The sequence below is a fragment of the Mustela lutreola genome, chromosome 3 (assembly GCF_030435805.1).
Source record: "Mustela lutreola isolate mMusLut2 chromosome 3, mMusLut2.pri, whole genome shotgun sequence".
NCBI classification, from domain to species: Eukaryota; Metazoa; Chordata; class Mammalia; order Carnivora; family Mustelidae; genus Mustela; species Mustela lutreola.
In genome coordinates, this window is record NC_081292.1 from 20494518 (window position 1) to 20516587 (window position 22070).

The 22070-nt window shown below is 39.7% G+C and overlaps 1 long non-coding RNA gene across 6 annotated transcripts in view; it reads right to left on the reverse strand.

Moving 5' to 3' along the window:
- LOC131826468 (uncharacterized) overlaps window positions 1-22070 on the reverse strand; it is a 268182-nt gene that overhangs the window by 40051 nt on the left and 206061 nt on the right. For all 6 annotated transcript variants that reach the window (XR_009351612.1, XR_009351610.1, XR_009351614.1 and 3 more), the window contains 2 exons: window positions 3014-3160; window positions 2233-2363 (listed from right to left, as the gene is read on the reverse strand). This is a non-coding gene — a long non-coding RNA (uncharacterized LOC131826468). The remainder of the gene's footprint in view (window positions 1-2232; window positions 2364-3013; window positions 3161-22070) is intronic.

Sequence of the window (22070 nt, forward strand, 5' to 3'; positions counted from 1 at the left end):
AGCATGTACCTATATATATTTAAATTAATCTGAAGGTACAAGTTTCTCCATTAGTGTGTCTGTTTGGACCATCTTACTAAAAAAATGCGGGATTTCTTTGGGCAGAAAAGAGAATGATACTTTCAATTGTTCTCATTATAATTACCTCAAAGCTTGCCCAAGAAAGCATAAAAATAACTGACTTCACAAACACATTTTGTTTTGAGGTTGACAAAGTTTTCTGAGGCGAAAAGTCTCATTAGGTATCTATAATTCAAACTTGTGTCAAATAGACAAGATCCGATTCTTTTTTTTTTTTTTAAGATTTTATTTATTTGATAGACAAAGATCACAAGTAGGCAGAGAGGCAGGCAGAGAGAGAAGAACAAGATCCGATTCTTAACACAATGACCAAAAATTACTCAAATACCATCTCTAAGCAGATTCGCTGTCTGGGAATATTGGTATTTGGTCAGTTCTTCTGGAAACCTCCAGCCATCAATTACTGAGCTACGGACAAAACAAATGAGTTGGGGCGGTACAGGGGAGATGTGGGAGGCGCCCAGGAATTCTACAGAAAACTGGCTTTTAATATTGAATCAACCACCATTTCACCCAAGTGTGGGGCTGGAGACATGATGTTATCTCATCTGTTCCTTACTATAACCCTGACAAAGCTGGATTTTCATCTTTACTTTGCAAGTGGTAACAGCCGTCTTGACAGATCCTGGAGAGTTGTTACAAGTCACGTGGCTACTAAGGACAGCCACTGGAGTTCAAACCAGGGACTGTTTGCTCCAAAGCCTATCATCTTTTGACTTCACCGCCCTTTAATCAGGTCAGCCAGTGTTCACTAAGGGTTTATTTTTCACTGAGCTCTTAAATATCGACTTGACTCAGGGGAAAAAAGACACTTTTGTGGACAGTCTCTTCCTTTATGACAGCAGCACTTGGACTCCGATCACCCTCTTGATATTTTACTTACTAGCTAACAACTAATACATGATTTGTTCTAAGAAGTAATTCTGTACCCGAAGAGTGGGTGTGGCCTTCTTTAAAGTTATCAAGATGAGTCCGTCAAATGCAGTGGATGCTTTGAGGGCATGCCAAAGCTTTGGAATCTGTCAGCAAATGAAGACAAACGAAAGCAATAGTGGGTACCCTCGATTTTGTGGACAAAGTCCACAGACACAGACATGTTCAGGATTCCGTGGTTTCCAAAGCCCTAGGGACGTTCAGAAACGATGCCCGGTCTCCTGAGTCAGAAAGAGTGTGGCCAAGTTCCACTCTAGAGGAAGGTGGGGAGAAAACTGGGTTGCCATCCTCTGTTCTCTTTGCGAGATGGTATATGAAGTATATGCTGGGAGTGAAGGATGTGAGACAAAGATGGGGAGACAGAAAGTAGTAGAGGTTAAATGGGTTTGGATTCACTGTCTTGGAGGATGGAGGAGAGAACCAACAGGTGACAGGGTGACGAGAATGCAAGATTCATGAGGCCCAGGAGTTTTTCTCCCTTGTGTCTTCTTGGTGTTTGCACATAGTAGATGCTCAATTAATATTTGTGGAATAAGCAACCGTGGAAGAAATAAAGCTTGAACCAGCTTTATAAATGGCAGTATCTACAATATCATTTTGGAAATAAGTTAAATTCTATTAGGAGTATTTTCAACAAAATCAGCAACATCTTAGCAGTATTTCAATGAAAATTGGCAACATCTCATGCCATATCATCTCTCTCTCTCTCTCCAGTTCCTCTTAATGCAAACCAAAGAGTCTTCATGCCGCTGAGGTCTGGACAAAATGAGTATTAAGGGTGAATCAGATGTATAAAGATTAGCCTGATGATTACCTATATAAGACGGTTACAGGCTTTGCCTTGGTGATGGCGAAGGGGTTTGTGAGTGCTGTGAAATGAATGTGCGTAGATGAGTCCGAAGTCCTGTGGGAACACAGCCAGCCATTCAGCAGGTGCCGGCCTGACTCTCACTTTTCTTCTCTAAGGGCCAAAATTTCTCAGATGATGCATCTGACCCATTCCCTTTCCCCTCATTTCAGAGTTTCTTGTTGCTCTCTCTGTGTTTTCTTCTTTTTTTTTTTTTCAAGATTTTATTTATTTATTTGACAGACAGAGATTACAAGTAGGCAGTGAAGCAGGCAGAGAGAGACAGGAAGCAGGCTGAGAGAGACAGAGAGACAGGAATCTCATTGCTTTGCTGGAGATTCTTAACTTTTGTAGGAAGCTCTAGTACTCACCTGGCCTAGAGACGTTGCACTCTGACGACTTCAGGCCTTGAGGTCTACCTTCTCCTTGGCTCTCCATCTCATCAAATTTCCTGACTCCCACTCCCTTAAGGCACCAGCTCCTGTGTGTTCAGCTCTTCCTTCTACCAGGGAAAGTAAGAAAAAGGGGAAACAGCCATGTGGTGTATTAGCCACGTTTAAGCCTTCATATTTTATTTGCAAAACTGACAAAACACTTTATAATCCCCATGTAAAAGCCAAGTTTAAAGCAAAGACTTATTAAATATGTATAAAATACACAAATGAGTAAATTATTGCTAATGGCATGACTTTTTGTACTCTTCTTCAAAGCTAAACCATGAAATTATTTTCATTTTAAACAACAAATTCGTTTCTTTGCGTGATTCAAGACACCGCACTAATCCATTTCAGGTTTTTAGTATAATACAGATTTGTCTACATTTGTAAACAAAAGACTGAGCTGCAAGAAGAAAGAGAAAAGCTAGGCCTGCGTTTCAGGGTAACATGCAAAAACCATTACACCAGAATTCATTTTAAACAAGTTTCTGCTAGACAGTATGCACTGAGTGTGATTACTAGCTCTAGGAACCCATTATGAAACAAATAAAAGTTAAACACTGCCCTGGAAAATTGATACAAGTGAGTTGAATTCATTTATCTATTGAACAACGAATAGAGCTCCGTTTTGGCAAGAAGAGTAGGGGAGAGCACGTTATCCCAAGGATGTAGGTGAGAACAAGTTATGTTAAGAATAGTAATAGGTATGGGGCACCTGGTGGCTCAGTCGTCTGTCTTCGGGTCAGGTCATGATCCCAGGGTCCTGGGATCCAGCCCTGCATTGGGCTCCCTGCTCAGCGGGAAGCCTGCTTCTCTCTCTTCCGCTTCCCCTGCTGTGTTCCCTCTCTCTCCGTGTCTCTTGCTGTCAAATAAATAAATAAAATCGTTAGAAAAAAAAAAAGTAATAGGTACAGAGATGGGATTTTACACAATTATTTAGTGTGCTAGATTTATATTACATCCATTTAGGTCCACTGGAACTGAATTTCAGAAACTCCCTTGGCCTGCGTAGCTTGTGGTTGGTAGGAAGTATCAGCCACACTCTTTCTGCATGGCGAAGGGGAAAGCAGGCAGTGAGGCCCCTGGTAGCTTATATACATTATACACATTGTTGCTACTCACCTTGGGGTAGCATCTCTTCCCCAGTTCCTGTACCTCCTGTGAAACCCTCATTTGGCTTCTCTGCCTCCTGGGCTAGGTGCAGATTGAGTTCCATGATGAACGGCACTAGCTTCCCTGGCAGGATATCCCCCATTCCCCAAGTGGCAGGTGTAAAGCCAGAGAGAGACTCCCATGATTTTAAGAGCCTGCGCTCATGGGCTCTAGTCAGCATGGCAGGTTCCGTTTGTGCTCTTCCCCTCACACCTATCCTTCTTCTCCACTCCTCGCCCTGTGGAGGTCTGGCTCTGCCACCAGATCCAGGAGGAAACAACTCATGTAAGACTATAACCATGCCCTGCAAGTGTAAGGCCAAGCCACTATTATAGATCCCTATTTGGATATTAATGTATATTTCAGAGATGGCGTGTTTCTCTGCTCACACTCTGACTAAAACACAGGGAGACATTATTAGTGTGGGGAAGCATGGGGAAGATAATTGAATAAGTCATCTGTAATTTTTCAGAAGAAAGCCAATGACTTTGACTAAAGCTAGTATTGCCGTAAAGTTCTCCATGATGCTCAACAAACGTAAATCAATGCAATTTAAGACCTTCAGTATCTTCATATAACTTTATCCATGCTATTAAAGTTGTTACGCACTTTTAAATCGTACACAATAGTTCATATTTATGAATATTTATAGCTAATGTTTCAAATGTATTCAGTGTTTGACATTATCTAGTTGATACCGCCATTCTTAGTAGCTGATGTTCAGTATCTAAGATTTTGCTTTGTGTACCACTTTTGATGTGAATTTTTATTAGTAACCTGATTTTTTTTCTCAAAAGAATTCTGAGAGGTCAGAAAAGAGCCAGTAAAGAGTGGGGATTTGGCATGCAAGGAAAGGACAAACGTTGCTAAACCCCAGGCTGTCACATCTGCACCTTCAATTTCAATTAATTTTCACAAAACCTTTAAAGATTTTTTTTTTTAATTATTTGACAGAGATCACAAGTAGGCAGAGAGGCAGGCAGAGAGGGAGGAAGGGAAGCAGGCTCCCTGCTGAGCTGGGAACCCGATGCAGGGCTCGATCCCAGGACCCTGGAACAATGACCTGAGCCGAAGGCAGAGGCTTAACCCACTGAGGCACCTAGGCGACCCACAAAACCTTTATGGTTGTTTTCTTCCTTCTATTTTTCATCTGGGGACCGAGAACCAGAGGATAAAATGTCCTGTTCAACATCTCACATCAGACAAAAACCTGTTTTTTCCTTAAAATTGAGTGAAACCATAATTATACCAATGGGAAAAGTATAACAACCTTGAGAAAGTGCAATGACCTTGAGAACCAGAAAATGTGGAGGTGCTATGCACTAAGAAAAATAAGAAGATGAGAAGCAACCGGACCCTATAACAAGGATTCAGTGTCTGACACCTGGGCACAGCCATAAACAATGGTGATAAAAATTTTTATCTCCTGATAAGAAACATTTTGCTGGTAGTAAACTCTTTACAGTAATATTTAGTACATATGAACGCTGTTACATTTTTAATATGTAAAAATGAATAAAATGGGAAAACATTACCCAAGCAAGAATCAAACACTAGACCACAAAACTTCCAAGTATCATCTCATGACTAGGGAGGAAGTATGTATTTTAATGAAAGAAATCCCCAACGTATACTACCTAGAATTCTCATTTCAGCAATTGTCCCTTCAATATTGAGACCCTTTGTCTATTCCAGAGGGGTAATGACAGATAGAATTTTACCTGAAATCCCCACAGGTTCCCAGTTCTCATGGTCACTTCCTTCTCAAATTTCTTTATTACTAATCAATGGCACCTCATGAGGATCTCTGAGAAAGCTGAACTAAAGGAGCCGTTTCCCAATGGTTGTAACATTAAATGGAACACGAAGGTAAGTTACACTTTATACCATAGTCAAGTCACAGAATTCTAACTGCATTTAAGAATGATTTCCTATCTTTCACAAATGAGTTAACTGAAAATCAGAGAAGTGAAGCTTTATTAATTAAATTTGAAAGTGAGTTCAGGTTTCCAGATGCATTAAACTGACACAATTCTGTGAGTGAATAATTAAAAAAAAAAAATACAAATACAAAATTACATACAGGACTTTGGGTGTGGCTCGTGAAAATGTGGGTTTAACATTCTAACCAGAACGGAACGAGGTAAAATCCAACTTGAAAAGGCAAAAGCCAAGTCACTGTTGAAAAACCCAGTCCCTGGAAGTGCAGGGAAGCAGAGGGTCCTCAGGAAGAACCAGAACTAGAGACATGAACCTCACTGGATTGTTTCCACCTCTGTTTCTCTCTGCAAGTTGGCTTTATTCCCTCTCACTGTAAACCAGATCTCTTCAGAAGCAGGAAAATATGGCCGCTGATAGTTCTTAAGTTATATGTCATAGAGTTTAACCACTGAGATGCTGAGATGCTCTCTGGGCCAAACCAAGTCTAGGGAAGGACTTTAACTGATCTGGTTGTGTCCAAATTAACTGCTGTCAGTGGCATTGGGTCTTCTAAAAACAGGAGAGAAACCATGAGCACACTGTCAGCATAGAAAAGGATCTGTGCCAAGAAGAATCTGGAAAGACAAAACAATCCTCCATAAATCATTTGCTCAATGCTGAATAGCTAATATGTGGTATACTCAGAATCATAAACTAAGGGTTCATTTCAGCCCAATTTTTTTTTCTCTAAATGTTACAGCAGATAATAAAGAAATGAATTTTCCTGGCTCAGAAGTTTTGTTCTTGGCATAGAATATTACCAGAATATGCAAACAAAAACAAGACCCAACACAAAATAACCTTCATATTTTCATTCAATTTAGAGTTCTTCTGAATTACTATTATACATATCAATCCTCATCAGAGATTTATTAAGAAAACAGGACATTTGTGTTAAGCGTCTATTATCTATTAACTCATGCTAGAAATTTTCTTTTTACTGCTATTCTGATGCGATTTCTTTCCTTATCTCTTTATCATAGATATAGAATAGATGAAAAAGTGCTAATTGGTTGTGCCCTGCAGTAAATGAAATATTATCATATAGTGCTTTGATATGAAAACAGCATAATTACAAGCTTATTGAAGTCACTTTTTTTTAAGAACAAATAGCATATTGCTATAGACCAAAAAGTTCCTGCATAAGGCAGTCGCTATTGATTTGTATTTCCTAGTTAAGTAATTCTCAATCGATTTATATTTCGTTTCCCTAAACAAAGTGCTTCCATCATTGGAAGAATGAAAAGAAGGGAAATTGAAAATGGGAAATTTTGACAAAATATAATATAATAGAAAGAAAACCCCTGGCCTTTCCTTTCTTTCTTCAACACAGCTTTAGCAGAATCTTCTTAATATTTAAATTCATAAATTCCCTTTCTTCTTACTTAGTTCTGAGAAGGCCTCCCTACTGGGATTTACGACCTATGTTGAAGGCAATCCGGGAAAAGGATTTATAATAGTGCCTAAACTATGGTACTCTGCCGAGATGAGAAAAGATGGGGCTTGAAAATAAAGTCATGGATTTCAGTGTTCAGCTCTCTCCCACCAGTGAGACTTTCTCTGGACGAGGCTCAGCCTAGCAGCCTTGGGAGGCCTGGGCCACAGCTGTTTCCCTGTGTGCTGCTAGCCAACAGCACAAAAGTCTCAATTCAGAAGCTGGAGGAAAGAGTTGGAAACTAAAACCAAGGGCAGCAGATGCCACACCAAACTGAAGGCATATGAATTATCTTCTAGATGAGTGAGGGAACAACATCTGGTCTTACTCATAAATCAGATCCTGCCCAGCAGGCTCAGGGCATGGGCTTCCTTACACAGAAGCACAGGACGGGACACATGAGGAGTGTGGATGATGCCTCACACGGACATGAAGTAGAGCAACAGTAAACAGGGTGTCCAAGAAACATCGGGAGGGGACTGCAGAACTGGGAGCCATTCGGAAGCCAGAACTTGGCTCAGAGTACCTGGCACAAGACAGAGGGCCACTTTGAGAGCAAAGCTACAAACGTGCAAGTTTGGGGGACTCTAAAATGCAGTTAGTGCTGCCGATTGAAGGCCAGGTTTCAGATATAAACCACCTGGAGAAGACTTTTGATCACATTTGAACATTTTACATTCTACCTACCCATGCAAAAGCATTACCTTTAGGATATCCTCTATTAATGAAAAGCCTTTCTTTCCCCCTCTCACACTTAGAAGAATTTGCTATTTGGCCATTTATGTATATTGTATCTTTTTTTTCTTGAACTGCTCCATTTTCTTTTCTGACATCGTACTGAGTGATCATGATTTAGAAAAATATGTCAGGTATGCTTAGTGTGGTGGAAAGTCTCCCTTTTTCCTTCCAAGTTTACTTTCCATCTATCTCAGCCTTAACCTCTGCCCAGGGAGAATGACTTCCACCAACTGTGTAATAAAACCTTCCCTGCCCTCTGGCTTTTAGTTGGGTTTGACCCAGAGGAAGTAAGACATGAGATCAGATAATGGGAGAAGAGAAAGTTTGGGGTATTTTACCCTGACTCTCTTCCAATTAGATGGTGGTTTAGCTGGGATTGTGTTCCTCTTGAGTGAACATCTCAGATGGCCCCAGTCAGATGGCTAAAGCTCTTAGATTCTGGAGGTAGTCTCTGACTGTGCTTGTGTTGGTCTGATGGTGGGAATAGCTTCTTGTCACTGTTAGTCTTAGAGGGCTTTGTTAACCCTTTTTGAATCCCTTTAGCCTGCCACACCTTGGCACAGAGCCTCTTTATTTCCTTTTCTTAAATTATTCTTTTTTTTCTTAAATGATTCTTATATGGGCAACATCTCCTATTCCTCTAAAACTCTGATTAATAAACTGACCGAAGATATATCATTCACTACATCAAATCTGAAGAAACACCAATCTGTTACAAGCAAAGTCAATGCAAAGGGTAATGACAATAATCTCACAGACAAGGGGGAAATGTTTCCAGAAAGCAGTACCTGGCTTTTCATACCAGAGTTCAAAATCTGGATCTGCCTCTTGCTAGCACCATGTACTTGAACAAATCTTACAGTTTCTCCAAATCCGTCTCTTTCCTAATAAGATGAGATTAATAGTAATATCTCTTTCATAAAATGGTTGCAAATATTCAATAAGATAATTTGGTTTAAATGCATAGCATGCCCTTGGCCTTAAAACTGATGCAGCTGTGATAGTAACAATAGTTTTAAATGATGTTTCCAGGGTTAAAAGTTCAACTGAGAAGTATACTCTTAAACACTTTAAAGATGACTCTTAGTGACCTATGCTAAGGAAATTCCATGACACTGCCTTATTCGGTTTATAAACTCCCATGGCATTATTGCTACCAAAGAATAAGAAACAATAACCTGGATTATTATTTTATCAGTTAGTCTCAAATAACATAAGGTTCCCAGTCTCAAAGTATCCCTTCCTTCAAGCTCAAAAGATATAGCACATTAGGGAAGATGAGAGAGATGGTGGTAAGGATGATGGCGACTTTTCCTGAGGTGAATTACCGAGCTTCAAACTTACTAACTACATGATAGCACTCACTATTCTAGGCATCTGACACATATCAAAACTTTCAATCCTCATAACAGTTAAATAGTATATATCATTATTTTCTCATTCTATACATAGAGCAGATGAGGCAGAGATTAAATAACCTGTCCATGGTCACACCTAGTAAGTGGCTGAAGGGGTGTTCAAACCCTGGGGCCAAAGCTTCAACACCCATGTGCTCTACTGCCTCACCCTGAAATTTCTACCCCATCTTTTTTTTTTTTTTAAACTTTTTTTTTTTTTTTGAAGATTTTATTTATTTATTTGACAGAGAGAGATCACAGGTAGGTAGAGAGGCTGGCAGAGAGAGAGAAAGAGAGAGAGAAGCAGGCTCCCCGCCGAGCAGAGAGCCCCATGCGGGACTCGATCCCAGGACCCTGAGATCATGACCTGAGCCGAAGGCAGCGGCTTAACCCACTGAGCCACCCAGGCGCCCCTCTACCCCATCTTTTGATGCCATGGATATCTAGGTTCCATCTTTATGAATACAAACATTTAATTTAGAATTATAACACCACTGACAAATTTTTGTCAAGCAAGCACTTTACAGAGCAAATATCATTAGGCCAGTTTAATTTATTATTGAATTTTCTATTCAGCAGAGTTAAAACATTTTTATGTTTACTTTATTGAAATTATATTCATCAGGATCGTTTTCCTGTAAACTGTACACTGAACATCTGATTTATTGGTCAGTCATTTTGTCCACATAAAATGTGACTGATGATAGCTTCTACCCATAGTACTTTTCTTTTATGGTTATTATAATAGAGCTTCAACAGACCCACATTTAATTTACATGAATTCAATCAGCTCGGCCAAAAATTAAAATAAATCTAAAAGTTTCAGTGATTTCCCAAATCCACCCCCAAGGGATTCTCAAACACTAAAAGGTTTCATACATGGTGAGGATAGAATTGAGTAGTGATTCCTTCAAAGAGAAATGAAGGAATTCCCTTGGAGTGGGAGGAGAAGGGTGTTGATGAGAAACAGCTTATTCACATCATCTCAAAATCTCTCCCTACAAATTATAATTTACCGAAGTTATAATTGGCTACATAGTGGAGAAACAAAATAGTACCTTAACCAACTGATGGAAACTACCATCGTGAATACAGGACAGGCACGATGTGCCGACAGGTGTGATAGCCAAAGGACACAACATCACTTAATTTAGCAATCCTACCAAAAAATACATAACTAGGATCACATTATGGGGAAAGGTAGATAAACCATCTTCAAAGACAGTCCTATAGGGGTGCCTGGGATGTTCAGTAGGTTAAGCATCTGCCTTTGGCTCACGTCATGATCCCAGCATCTTGGGATCGAGCCCTGCATCGGCCCCTGCTCAGGGCCCATTCCCCCCCCACAACCTCTGCCCCTCTCCCCACTCATACATTCTCTCTCTCTCTCTCTCTAATAAATAAAATCTTAAAAGTCTGTAAAACCAGTCGCCTGTAATCTTCAAAAATTCTGAAGGTCAGGAAAGACCATGAAAGCTAAGGAACTATTCCAAATTAAACAAGAACGATAACTGGATGCAATATATGATCATGCATCAGATTCTGGAGAAAAACCACCGAGAATGATATAATCGGGATAACCGAAAAAACTGGAAGTGGACTATTATATAAATAATAACTGTAGCCACATTAAATTTCCCAAATTTGCTAACTAGACTGTGGTTAGAGACCAAAATACTCTTGTTCCTGAGAAATAGACCCTGAAGGATTAACTGACACAAAGTCATGATATAGTCAACCTGCTCTCAAATGGGTCTGCAAAAAACTGTGTGTGTACGCGAGAGAAGAAAAGGCAAATGTGGCAAAACAGTCAATATTAGGGACTCTCGAAAGGGCATACATGCCTTCTTCAGAACTTCATGAAACTTGTCTTTAACTTGGAAATTGTTCCAAAACAAAGCTTTTTGTAAAAAAAAAATAATGACTTTAAGTCTTTAGAGAGACACTGACGGAAACTGGGAGAACTGTGAAAATTGAATGCAGAGCATAATGGTAATGCTAGAGCTGTGAGTCCGGAATTTTCACCGAATTGCGGAAGTGTCGTGAAACACTTGAATTATTTACCTGTTAATTATGGTCCCATCCATGAAACTGCATAGTGTATATAATACCCAGTTACGCATACATATGATGTACAGGGCTATTTACCAAAAATACTTGTACTCTCTATTTATGGGCAATTCAGAGAATTTCTAGGGTTATTTTTACTATACATGACTTTCCACTTATTTTAGAACTGAAAACCAGGTTTTAAAAATTACTTTAATTTTTAACTAAAATTAAAAATTTTAATTTTTAATTAAAATTAATTACTTTAATTTTTAATTTAAAAATTACTTTAATGCATTTCAGAAAAAAGCCCACTTTTTTTCTAGGTCAATTTTTGCAGGTCTCCATTTTTAAGGATGCAGCTTATACCTACATGTAGGGGTTCGTGTTGATTTTTTATTTCTGGTCCGTGTGCTGGAATTCTCCTTTTCCTCTCCCCATCTGTGCTTCCCCCCCTTTGCCACCCTGCTCTGAATCGAGGGGGCTGCATGTCGAGCTTCCACGCCCTTGGGTTTCCAGTTGGATGTGAACATGGAGAGATGTCAGCGGTTCAGAGGGTGAGAACCGAGAGACACTGGGTGTGTAACCCCTAGGTGCTCCCTGGAGCCAGCCAAGAAAGGTTTCATTCCTCTACTCCAGAGGCCACAGTCCCCGTTGGCCAGCTCGTGCTCTAGTTTTTAGTCACAGCTCTGTCAAATGCTGGCTTCCAGAACCGCTACCAAATTATCTGTTGATAGAGCAAAGCTGAGTTTTTTGCTTATCACAGGAAGACAAATCAGTACCTTGACAGTCTTAGCAGAGGAGGAAGAGCAAAGTCAGGGTATGTATACGGTTTTGAAGGTCTGGTTTAAGGTAGATTTTTCAGTGGGAGCACTTGTTTAGGACTGCACGGAGTAAGGTAGATTTTTCAGTGGGAGCACTTGTTTAGGACTGCACGGAGTTCCTGATATAATAGTTCAGGATTGGTGGATACAGACGGGGAGGGATCCGGGTGAGTTAAAAAAATAAAATAAACAGTTGCTTGATAAGCTTGGTTGAGCTATTATCCTGAGGAGTGGACATTTGCTCAAATGAGGCTATGTCAAGCAGCACAGTATTGAGATGAATGGACTTTCAGAAAGTTCGTAAAACAAGCAAAAATGTTATTTGAAACGTCATCTTTCTGGGCATGAGTTGTCTGAAATAGCAAAGTCGTGTCAGTGTAGACTGTCCACCCGGCGGGTTTCTGTTCTCAGCTCCCATCCTTTCGGGACTAGGCATGGCAACCGCTTCCCACGGAGAGTAGCTTGCAGCGTCCTTCATCACCCCGTGGTTGGTCTCCCTTTCCTGCCTGCACCCCGGTCAATAATCTATTAACTTTTTTCACTTACCCCATTTGAATGGGCCATCTGTTTCCTATTGGGATGATTATGAGTTAGAGAAACATTTATTTGACAAACCACGAGGGACTCTTACCTATAGGAAACAAACTGAGGGTTGCTGGAGGGGTGGTGGGTGGGGGACGGTGAGGTAACTGGGTGATGTTGTGAGCACCGGGTGATCACGTGTGTGATGTGATGCGATGAGCGCTGGGTTTACGTGAAACTGACGAATTACCGAACTCTACGACCGAAACAAATGATGTACTCTATGTTGGATAATTGAATTTAAATTAAAAAAAAAAAAGCATTCATTTGTATATATTGTTGACTCTGCAACTCACACAGAACTGCTCCGCTGCCCAGTATTCACCCACTGTGTTGCTAGTGCCAGTCGGTATCATTGTGTATGGTCTGTTCCATGGAGGTGAAGTAAAATCCAAACTGCAGAGTAGAAGACTGTGCTTTGTGCCTGGATCACTAGAGCCCACCTACAGAAGTGCACTCAGCCTAACAAAGGATAGGAGTGACTTAACCCACTCCTGCTAAATACTGGAAATTTAGGGCCTGCAGGCCCTAGGGCTGCCCTTCTGCCCCTGGTTTTTTTTTTGTTTTGTTTTGTTTGTTTTTTTTAGATCTCACCTATTTATTTGACAGATAGAGATCACAAGTAGGCAGAGAGGCAGGTAGAGAGAGGAGGGGAGGAAGCAGGCTCCCTGCTGAGCAGAGAGCCCGATGTGGGGCTCCATCCCAGGACCCTGAGGTCATGACCTGAGCCGAAGGCAGAGGCTTTAACCCACTGAGCTACCCAGGCGCCCCCTGCCCCTGGTTTTGAAAACTGTACTTCTTTCTCTTCTCTCTGGGTCTCTATCTCCATCATGGTAATGTACACACTGACTCAAAACTGCTTTAGTCTTTGCAGTCCTAGCTGCCAGGAACTGGAAACTTGACCATAGTCCCAAGTGTAAGGATGGCTACAGGCTCACTGCCTTTCTTGTTGCTGCCGGCCTCTCGGGATTCTCGCATCAGTCTGTGAGTTCCTCTGTTCTCGGGACACTTCCTGCGGGGAGGGGTGTGTGTGTTTGCTGTAAACCTTCAATGCCACTGCCTACCCACACTACCTACCCGACTGTTAAACTCTTTGGTATGGTACCTGTCCCCTAAGTATCTACTAGAGAAAATGAAAAAAAGGGTCGTAGAACAAGTCCTCCCATAACAGACTCACAAAAGCTTGAAAGAAACTAAACCTCTAAAGGAAACCCAGCAAAGAATATAAAAGCACGTCTAAACACATTTCCTGAATATATGGAAACTCTCTGGTCTTTCTCCTCCCTAGGAAGATCATCTTTAATATACTAGCCTTGCAAATGCCCGCAAGTGCTGCGCGGAGTTATTTAGTATGATTCAGCGTGGCTATTTGTTCTATGTTAGATCTGTTTGGAACGAAATGAAAGAAAGGACATAAGACAGGCACAGAGGAGCGCAATTATAGGCAAATCACACTAGGTTTCATTCATCATTCTTTGCTTTCATGCCAGGAACTATTCCAGCTTACTTATAATATGCACATGACATTTATTTCAAGGAGATACAAAAACTCATATGATACATATCTCAGTACTTACAGAAATAAAAGCGAACTCTACACAAAGGCCTATGTCACAGGCAATTGTTCTGACACTTTAAAAAAAGAGGGATCGTGGTTTCCTAAAGGACATGTTATGAATATCCAATGTATAAGTAGGAAATAGGAAAACTCCCTTTGGGTTTCATGTAGGGCTCTACTCTGAGACAGCCAAGAAGCTAAAACCCGAGTCATTTCAGGAATTTTGTGGGCCTCTTATGTAATGCATTACAAGGGACAACCTTCCTGCTGAGAATATGTTTAATTTGTACTGCATGAATTACACACTCTACAATCTAATATAGTGATTAAAAGCTTTGACTTTCAAGTTAAATAAACCTAGCTTTGAATGCCAGCTCCTATTCTCACTAGCTAAGAGCTTCTGCAAATTAATTTATTTCATTAAACTTTGGTCATTTCAACTAAAAATGGGGATAATGTTAGCACCTACTGACAAGGTAATTATAAGAATTAAGTGAAATAATGCATGAAAAATGCAAAGCACGATGTCTAGCACAGAGCGAGCACTTGGCAATACTGCTGTTGTAATATTGAACTTGTACTGGGGTATGGCCAGTATTCACATTTAACCATACTATCTCTGTCTGGATGAAAAGCAATAAATAACACTTTCCCACCTTCTTCCTGTACCACCAGTAGATAACATCCAACGGCCCATTAGGGATTTTTCATGTGGAAGTTACACCTGAACATCAAAGTTGCTATGTCTGAAGTCAAACTTTCATCTTCCACCTAAAAAGAGTCCTTCTAATTTACCAACTGTTGTTAAACTAAAAAATCCCTTTGTTCTTGAAGATAGCTAGAGTCATAAATTTGATTTGATTCAATTAAAGGCTAAGAAAAGTGGAAAACAGAACCATGTATACATATAGATAATCTGGTCATCACCATTAGTCATCATATTTATATCAGGACAGTAATCCCTAAAATGGGAAGAAAGAAATAAACCAAAGTTTTTCAGAAGATCCATCCAATTTGGAAAAAAAAATTGATCAATGTTTAAATTTAAAGTCCTTAGTAAATTATTTCCAAGTCTTAGAGTTATAAAGATAACTAAAATTTTTTTATCTCTATAGTACCTTAAAGTTTACCAAAAATTTTCACTGATATTAACTCTTCAAGGTAATATCAAGTAGGGCTTGATCTAATCTAAGTATCTAATAGAGAAGATGGCAGAAAGGCTCATTGTCAAGTCCTTTCATAATATACTCTCTATCTAATAGAGAAAATGAAAAAAAAAAAAAGGGGTCATAGGACTATCATTCTTGTTTTACATATACTCATACAGAGACAGTACTTTTGATTGGACTATAAGGAAAGTGCAATGCCGTTGATGAGGTGGCCTAAGCAGAAACCCAAATGGAGTGAGGGACCACCCATGCAACTCTCTATAAAGAAGAGTATTTCAAGGAAAGGGAGCAGCAGGTGAAAAGGCCCTGAGGCAGGAGCATGCTCAGTGTGTTAAGGGAATAGCAAAGTTGAGGATGGGGTTAGAGCAGAGGTAGCCAGGAGCCCTACAATATAGGGCCTTGAAGGCCATGGGAAAAGCCTTGGAATCTTTACTGTGAATATCACCAAAAAGCTCTCAGCTACTAACTAGTTGTGAGGCATGACTTTGAGTCTTCTGATTCAAAATCTGAGATGGTGACCCACAGAAACGGCTTTCTAGGCAAGCAGATAAGACCCCAGATCGCAGCTCCAAGTACCACCACAAAACTCCACATCATTTTGTCCTCTACCACACCAGCATCCAGCAAATCTAGAATCTCTCTGGTTCCAACTCTCTTATGAAGCTAGCTCACATTCTCAGGCATTTCTTTTTTCTCTCCTTTTGCTCAAACCTGTTCATGGGAACACAAGGGCCAAGAGAGTGATCACCAAAGAGGTGATCCTTCTTGTGCTTTCTGCTTCAGCTACTTGTCAAAATTTAATTTCAGTCCAAACTCAGTCACACTTCCTAGTTGTGACATAAGACAAGTCATTTTAACTTCTTTGTTTTCCTCTCTCTGCAAAATAAAGATTCCAATTCTATTGATATTTTCAGAAGGGGCTTTATCCCAGAAAAAATGAGGTAATAAATGTATAGCTGTTTTGGTTTCTCTTCTAGAAGGATGATATGCCAGCAAGTATTCATTAAGCAATTGTATGTTCCCAGCCTGTGCAAAGCACCATGGAGCATAAAAAGAAGTAAAATGCCTGAGTTCTGACTACAGAGAACTCAACATTCTCTTCAGAAAAAGAGTAAGTCTCCACAGGCAACGCCTAGAGCCTAAGGGTCTTAAAAGAGGGATTTTGTCAGGTCTACCTTGCTCTACTCCTTAATGGGGCCATTGGAAACAGTTGACATCGGACTGGGCTTCAGGCTTCTCCAAATCACTAAGAAGTTTTGGTTCTCATTTCCCCCCTTCAAGGTGTATAAACTCTTGGTTTAAAAAAATAATCATATTGGGTCTTACAAATAGAAAAAGGATGTCAAGGTCATTTAGTCCTTTCAAGGAGATCAGGAACATAATGCATTTATGTTCTGTTTAACAAGGCAGACCAAATGGCTGTTTTCTGGGGATTTCTGAGAAGACCCCTGTACCCACTCCCACTCTTAACCTTTCCCACTGGCCCAACCCAAAGTGCCTGTAATTTCCACTTTTTGAGTCACTTCTTTAGAATCAATATATTCTATGTATTGAAAAGTCCTTGTTAGAATGCAAGCAAGTTACCAAGAAGAAGTAACCCATTAACTGATTAGCATGGACTAATATATCATTTTCATTCCAAGGAGAAAGGCCTTAGGAGACTAAAATATGAGAGGTTTTGGAAAAATAAGTAATGATTGAGGTAACTACAACAAAGAAAGCCAGAATCAGAGACCCTGAGACTTTCATGGACCAAGATCAAAACACCTATTACTACGTTCAGTGCTCAGAGGAGAAAAGGAATATGCAGGGCAGACACAAGCACTTAGGGCCAACACAGACAACTCCTCGATGTGAAGTGAATTGCTCTGGTGTTCTCGAATGAGACTGAACAACAGAAGCGACCTTAGAGATACTCTGCTTCAATTCCTCCACTTTGCGTGTAGAGAAAACACCGTCTGGGACATTCGAGTTACTCAATGTCACTCAGTAAGTAAGTGACAGAATAAGAATTAGAAATCTAGACTCCTGACTACCCGACCTGTTTTGCTAAGTTAAAAAAAAAAATAAAAAAAAAATCGGTGGCTCTCAAGATTAGAATCTTTGGTTAGGGTTTTTCCAGATCCTATTTTCAAGGCTTTCGGTCTCTAAATTAAAGGTTCTTTTATTTTGGCTATTCTGAATGTTTATTCAAGAAAAAGCTATTAGACAGGGCTCAAACTGGGATTAGCATGCAAAGAAACTTAAATCCTTGGTAGAGTGTATCTTGCAATTCAGAAGTAGGAAAGTTCTCCTGGATCAGAGGTTGGTGCAGTATGCAGACACATTTCCTCTTTTCTTCCCACACTCTCATCTTAAAAATAATACCAGACAGTACTAGACATCAAAGACAGCCAGCTGAGACAGGAGGAAGTGACTGTTCAAACAGGGAGGGATTCAGCAAGGTAAGTCCCTAACAAATAAGCCCTGGTGATAAATGACACAAAGCCATCACCTAATTTATCAATGTCTCCAAAACATACGGATGTAGCCCCCAAACATCACGAAATGTTTTCCTGATAATGTTGGTGATTGATTCAATTTTGTACACAAATCATGCTTGATAAAAACACCTAAAAACTAAAACATGTTCTACTTTCTCTCTTTTTTTTTTTTTTTAGCTCAAGTGAAGACACCATGGTACAATATACAGAAAATAATGTTTGAATTGCATAGATATGTTTTTTTCATTCCTGGTAAAGAAAGCGTATCAAATAGAAGTGTGAAAGGGGAAAATATGAATTTTATTTATTTTGCGTATTTGTTCAGTATCATAGAGCACCTTGGTTAAGGTCAACATTCAGGAGCTAAAACCTGGACTCAGTACAGATCTAGTCCTTACTGCCTATGTGACCATGAACAAGCTATTAACCTTACTTCTCCTGAAATACTAATAACAAAAACCAATTAGAGAATTGTCATGATGATTGAAATTGAAAAAAAAAAAAAAAGAATCACATATGAAGCACCTAGCACAAAGCAAGCACTTAACAAAAATACATTCCCTTTCGTTCAGGTGCCTTCACTGGGAAAACAATTATCTATATAAAATAATTTAAGAAGTATTTACTCAGGGGCGCCTGGGTGACTCAGTCATTAAGTGTCTGCCTTCAGCTCAGGTCATGATCCCAGGGTCCTGGGATAGAGTCCCTAATCTATCTCCCTGCTCAGCGGGGAGTCTACTTCCCCCTCTCCCACTCCCCCCTCTTGTGTTCCCTCTCTCCTTCACTGTCTTTCTCTCTGTCAAATAAATAAATAAAATCTTTTAAAAAGAAGTACTTATTCAGATATCTTAGTCCTCTAAATATCTTGTCAATCATTTAAAATTTTGGTTATGTACACTTTAAAAGATTTCTTGGTCCTTGAAAATACCACCAAGAAGAACAACACTTGGGATTTTAAGAGGAAAAAACTGGAAGGCATTCAGTTTAAGAGTGATGAGATAAAAATGTTGAATTCCTGAATAGGAACAGAGGTTATAAGCAAAGTCAAAGATAAACAATAGACGGGAAGAAAATATTTACAATGCAAGAGTTTATAGTTCTATTTTTTATTAAGAGCTCCTACTAATTAAAAATATAAATGTCAATGGAAAAATGGTCAGGGACGCCTGGGTGGCTCAGTTGGTTAAGCAGCTGCCTTCAGCTCAGGTCATGATCCCAGCATCCTGGGATGGAGTCCCGCATCGGGCTCCTTGCTCAGCAGGGAGCCTGCTTCTCCCTCTGCCTGCCACTCTGTCTGCCTGTGCTTGTTCTCAATCTCTCTCTCTCTCTCTCTCTGACAAATAAATAAACAAAATCTTAAAAAAAAAAATAAAAAGAAAAATGGTCAAAATATTTGAATAGACAACTTACAAAAATTGTCACCAGGTGTATAAAAACATGTTCAACTCTATTAATAAGAAACACAAAACAAGACATAGAGGTATTATTTTGGTTATCAGATTAGCAAAATTAAATAAATCAGTAATATCCAGATTAGCAGAATTAAAAGCCAAAGAGAAGGTAATATTTTTGGAGGGAAATATGGTGTTACCTATAAAACATTTAGATGCTTATACTCTGACCCAGAAATACAACTCAATATAGAATTATGGACATAATCAATGATAAAATGTACAAAGGCATTATTTGAAGTTATCCAAATCATTAGAAACAAATACCAATACTTAGGATATTTTCAGCTACAAGTAACAGTAAAAATTTCAAAGCAGCTAAAAGATAAGAAAGTTTTATTAACTCATGTGCCAAAAGATATGAAAGGACACCTTGAATGTTGGTTAATGTATTGGCTCAGGGATCTCATGAAGAACAATGGTTACTACCATCTTTTTCCTGTGCTTGGCATGTAACTTCATCCTCACAATAACTGCACATGTTAACATATGGTTACACCAATTCCTGCTTTATGCCAACACTGAACAAAAGATGAACAGCTCTCTTTTTGTAACCCATGGAAATGTCTTTCCAAGAAACCTTCTGTTTAGACATCCTCTTATTTCCCTTTGGCCAGAATCATACCATATACCCATTCCTTTTTTTTTTTTTTTTTTATTTGACAGACAGAGATTACAAGTAGGCAGAGAGGCAGGCAGAGAGAGAGAGGAGGAAGCAGGCTCCCCGCCGAGCAGAGAGCCCAATGTGAGGCTCCATCCCAGGACCCTGGGATCATGACCTGAGCCGAAGGCAGAGGCTTTAACCCACTGAGCCACCCAGGCGCCCCCATATACCCATTCCTAAGCAAATGCCCAGCTAGCAAAGAGAACGGAATTTCCTTATTTGGTTAGAAAGAACAAGGCCTCCTAGCAGTAAGTGGGTGTCCAGACCTACATCTGGGAGCTACTTTAAAGGAACAGGGCAGAGAATGACAGGGAGAAAATCTGTACTTTAGTTGAAAAAACTGGATCTACAGTTTGTTAACTCCACTGAGTAAGATTGAGAGGTGAATGAATCAGAACAGGAAAGATTATGCTGTAGGCCTGAATTTCAAAAGGTTAATGCACTAACACTATAGGTTTCCTTTCATTCAAGTCAGTCTTGTTCAAGTCACCTGGCTCTCCTTGGCCGTTTACCTTCCAAGGGACGTAGGGATCTAGATTTCTTTTAACCTGTGGTTCTACTTAATCTCAAATACATTACCTCCAAGGTTTTGCAGAAGTTAAAGAGAGTGTGATGATTGCACAGGGATTTCACAGCCAGCCTTGGGAGTGGGTTACATTATTTCCACTAACACCCCATTGGCCAGAACACACGGTCCTTCCCCCAATTGCAAGAGAGGCTGGGGAAGGTAGTTTGTGAGCTCAGAAAAGGAAAATAAAATCCTAGTTTGGTTATATACAGCATTGTCCCCGTCAGAGGGGACTTTTTAAAAACATCTTTCACTACTGCAGAAAACAGTATAGCAGTACTTTAAAAAACTAAAAGTAGAACTACCCTACAATTCAGTGATCACATTACTGGGTATTTACCCCCAAAATACAAAAGCATCAATTCAAAGGGATACATGCACCCCTATGTTTATTGCAGCATTATTTAGAAGAGCCAAATTATAGAAGCGGCCAAATGTCCATTGAAAGATGAATGGATAAAGAATATGTGGGATGTGTGTGTGTATGTGTGTGTGTGTGTGTGTGTGTGTGTGAGTGTAGGTGTGTGTGTGAATGTTACCTAGCCATAATAAAAGGAAATCTCGCAACAGCACGGATGGAGCTGGAGAGTACAATGCTAAGTGAAATAAGATAGTCAGAGAAAGACAAACTCCATATGATCTCACCGGTATGTGGAATTTAAGAAACAAAACAAATGAGCAAAGGAAATAAGAGAGACAAACCCAGAAACAGACTCTTAACTCTAAAGAACAAACCGATGGTTACCAGAGTGGAGGCGGGTGGAAGGATGGGGAAACGGGTGCCGGGGATTACAGAGTACACGTATCATGACTATCACGATGAAAAGAAATGAAATATTTAAGATGGTAAGATTTAAATTCTGCATATTTTACCACCATAGAAATAAAATCTCCCCCTCCAAAAGATTGTTCTTCTTTATACATTTGTTCTCTCTTGTGGGTTTGTTTGTTTGTTTGTTTGTTTTTGCAAATGACTTATTTCTTTATAAATTAAAACAGTTGTATATGCAAAGCAGGGAGAAAGAGTCCCCTGTCATGCCTGATAAGTAATTTTACCTGATTCTGATAATATTTAATTCGATTTTTCTTGTATGAAAATCTTCTTTCTTTCTTTCTTTCTTTCTTTCTTTTTTCCCCATTATGAGGTCTTTGATAGAGAAAAAAGTGACAGTGGAGCACCTGTAGGTTATGGATTCACCTTACGGCATCTTAAAGGTCAAGCATTCAAAATCTAGGAGGTAAAGGAAGTCAGGACATTCTAGACAGAAGTTTAAGGAACACACAGGGACATATGGGAGCTGGCCTTACTACTTTTTTCTCTTTTTGTTGTAGGCTGCTTGTATTTTTGTTTACTTCTCTTTTTTATTTTATTTCTTACTGTGGCAAAATACACATAACATAAAGTTTACTAGTATAACCATTTTTAAGTGTGCAATTCAGGGTCATTAAGAATATTTACAGGGGCACCTGGGGGGCTCAGTTGGTTGATGTGTGTGGCTCCTGATCTCAGCTCAGGTCTTCATCTCAGGGTCACAGTTTCAAGCCCTGCGTTGGGTTCCACACCGGGTGTGAAACCTACTTATAAAACAAATAAATAAGAATATTTGCAGCGTTGTGTAGCCGCTACCACTACTCAGTTACAGAATTTTTCATCATCCTACATGGAAACCCCATATTCATGAAGCAATCATTCCCCATTCCCCTCTTCCCTCAACCTTTCAT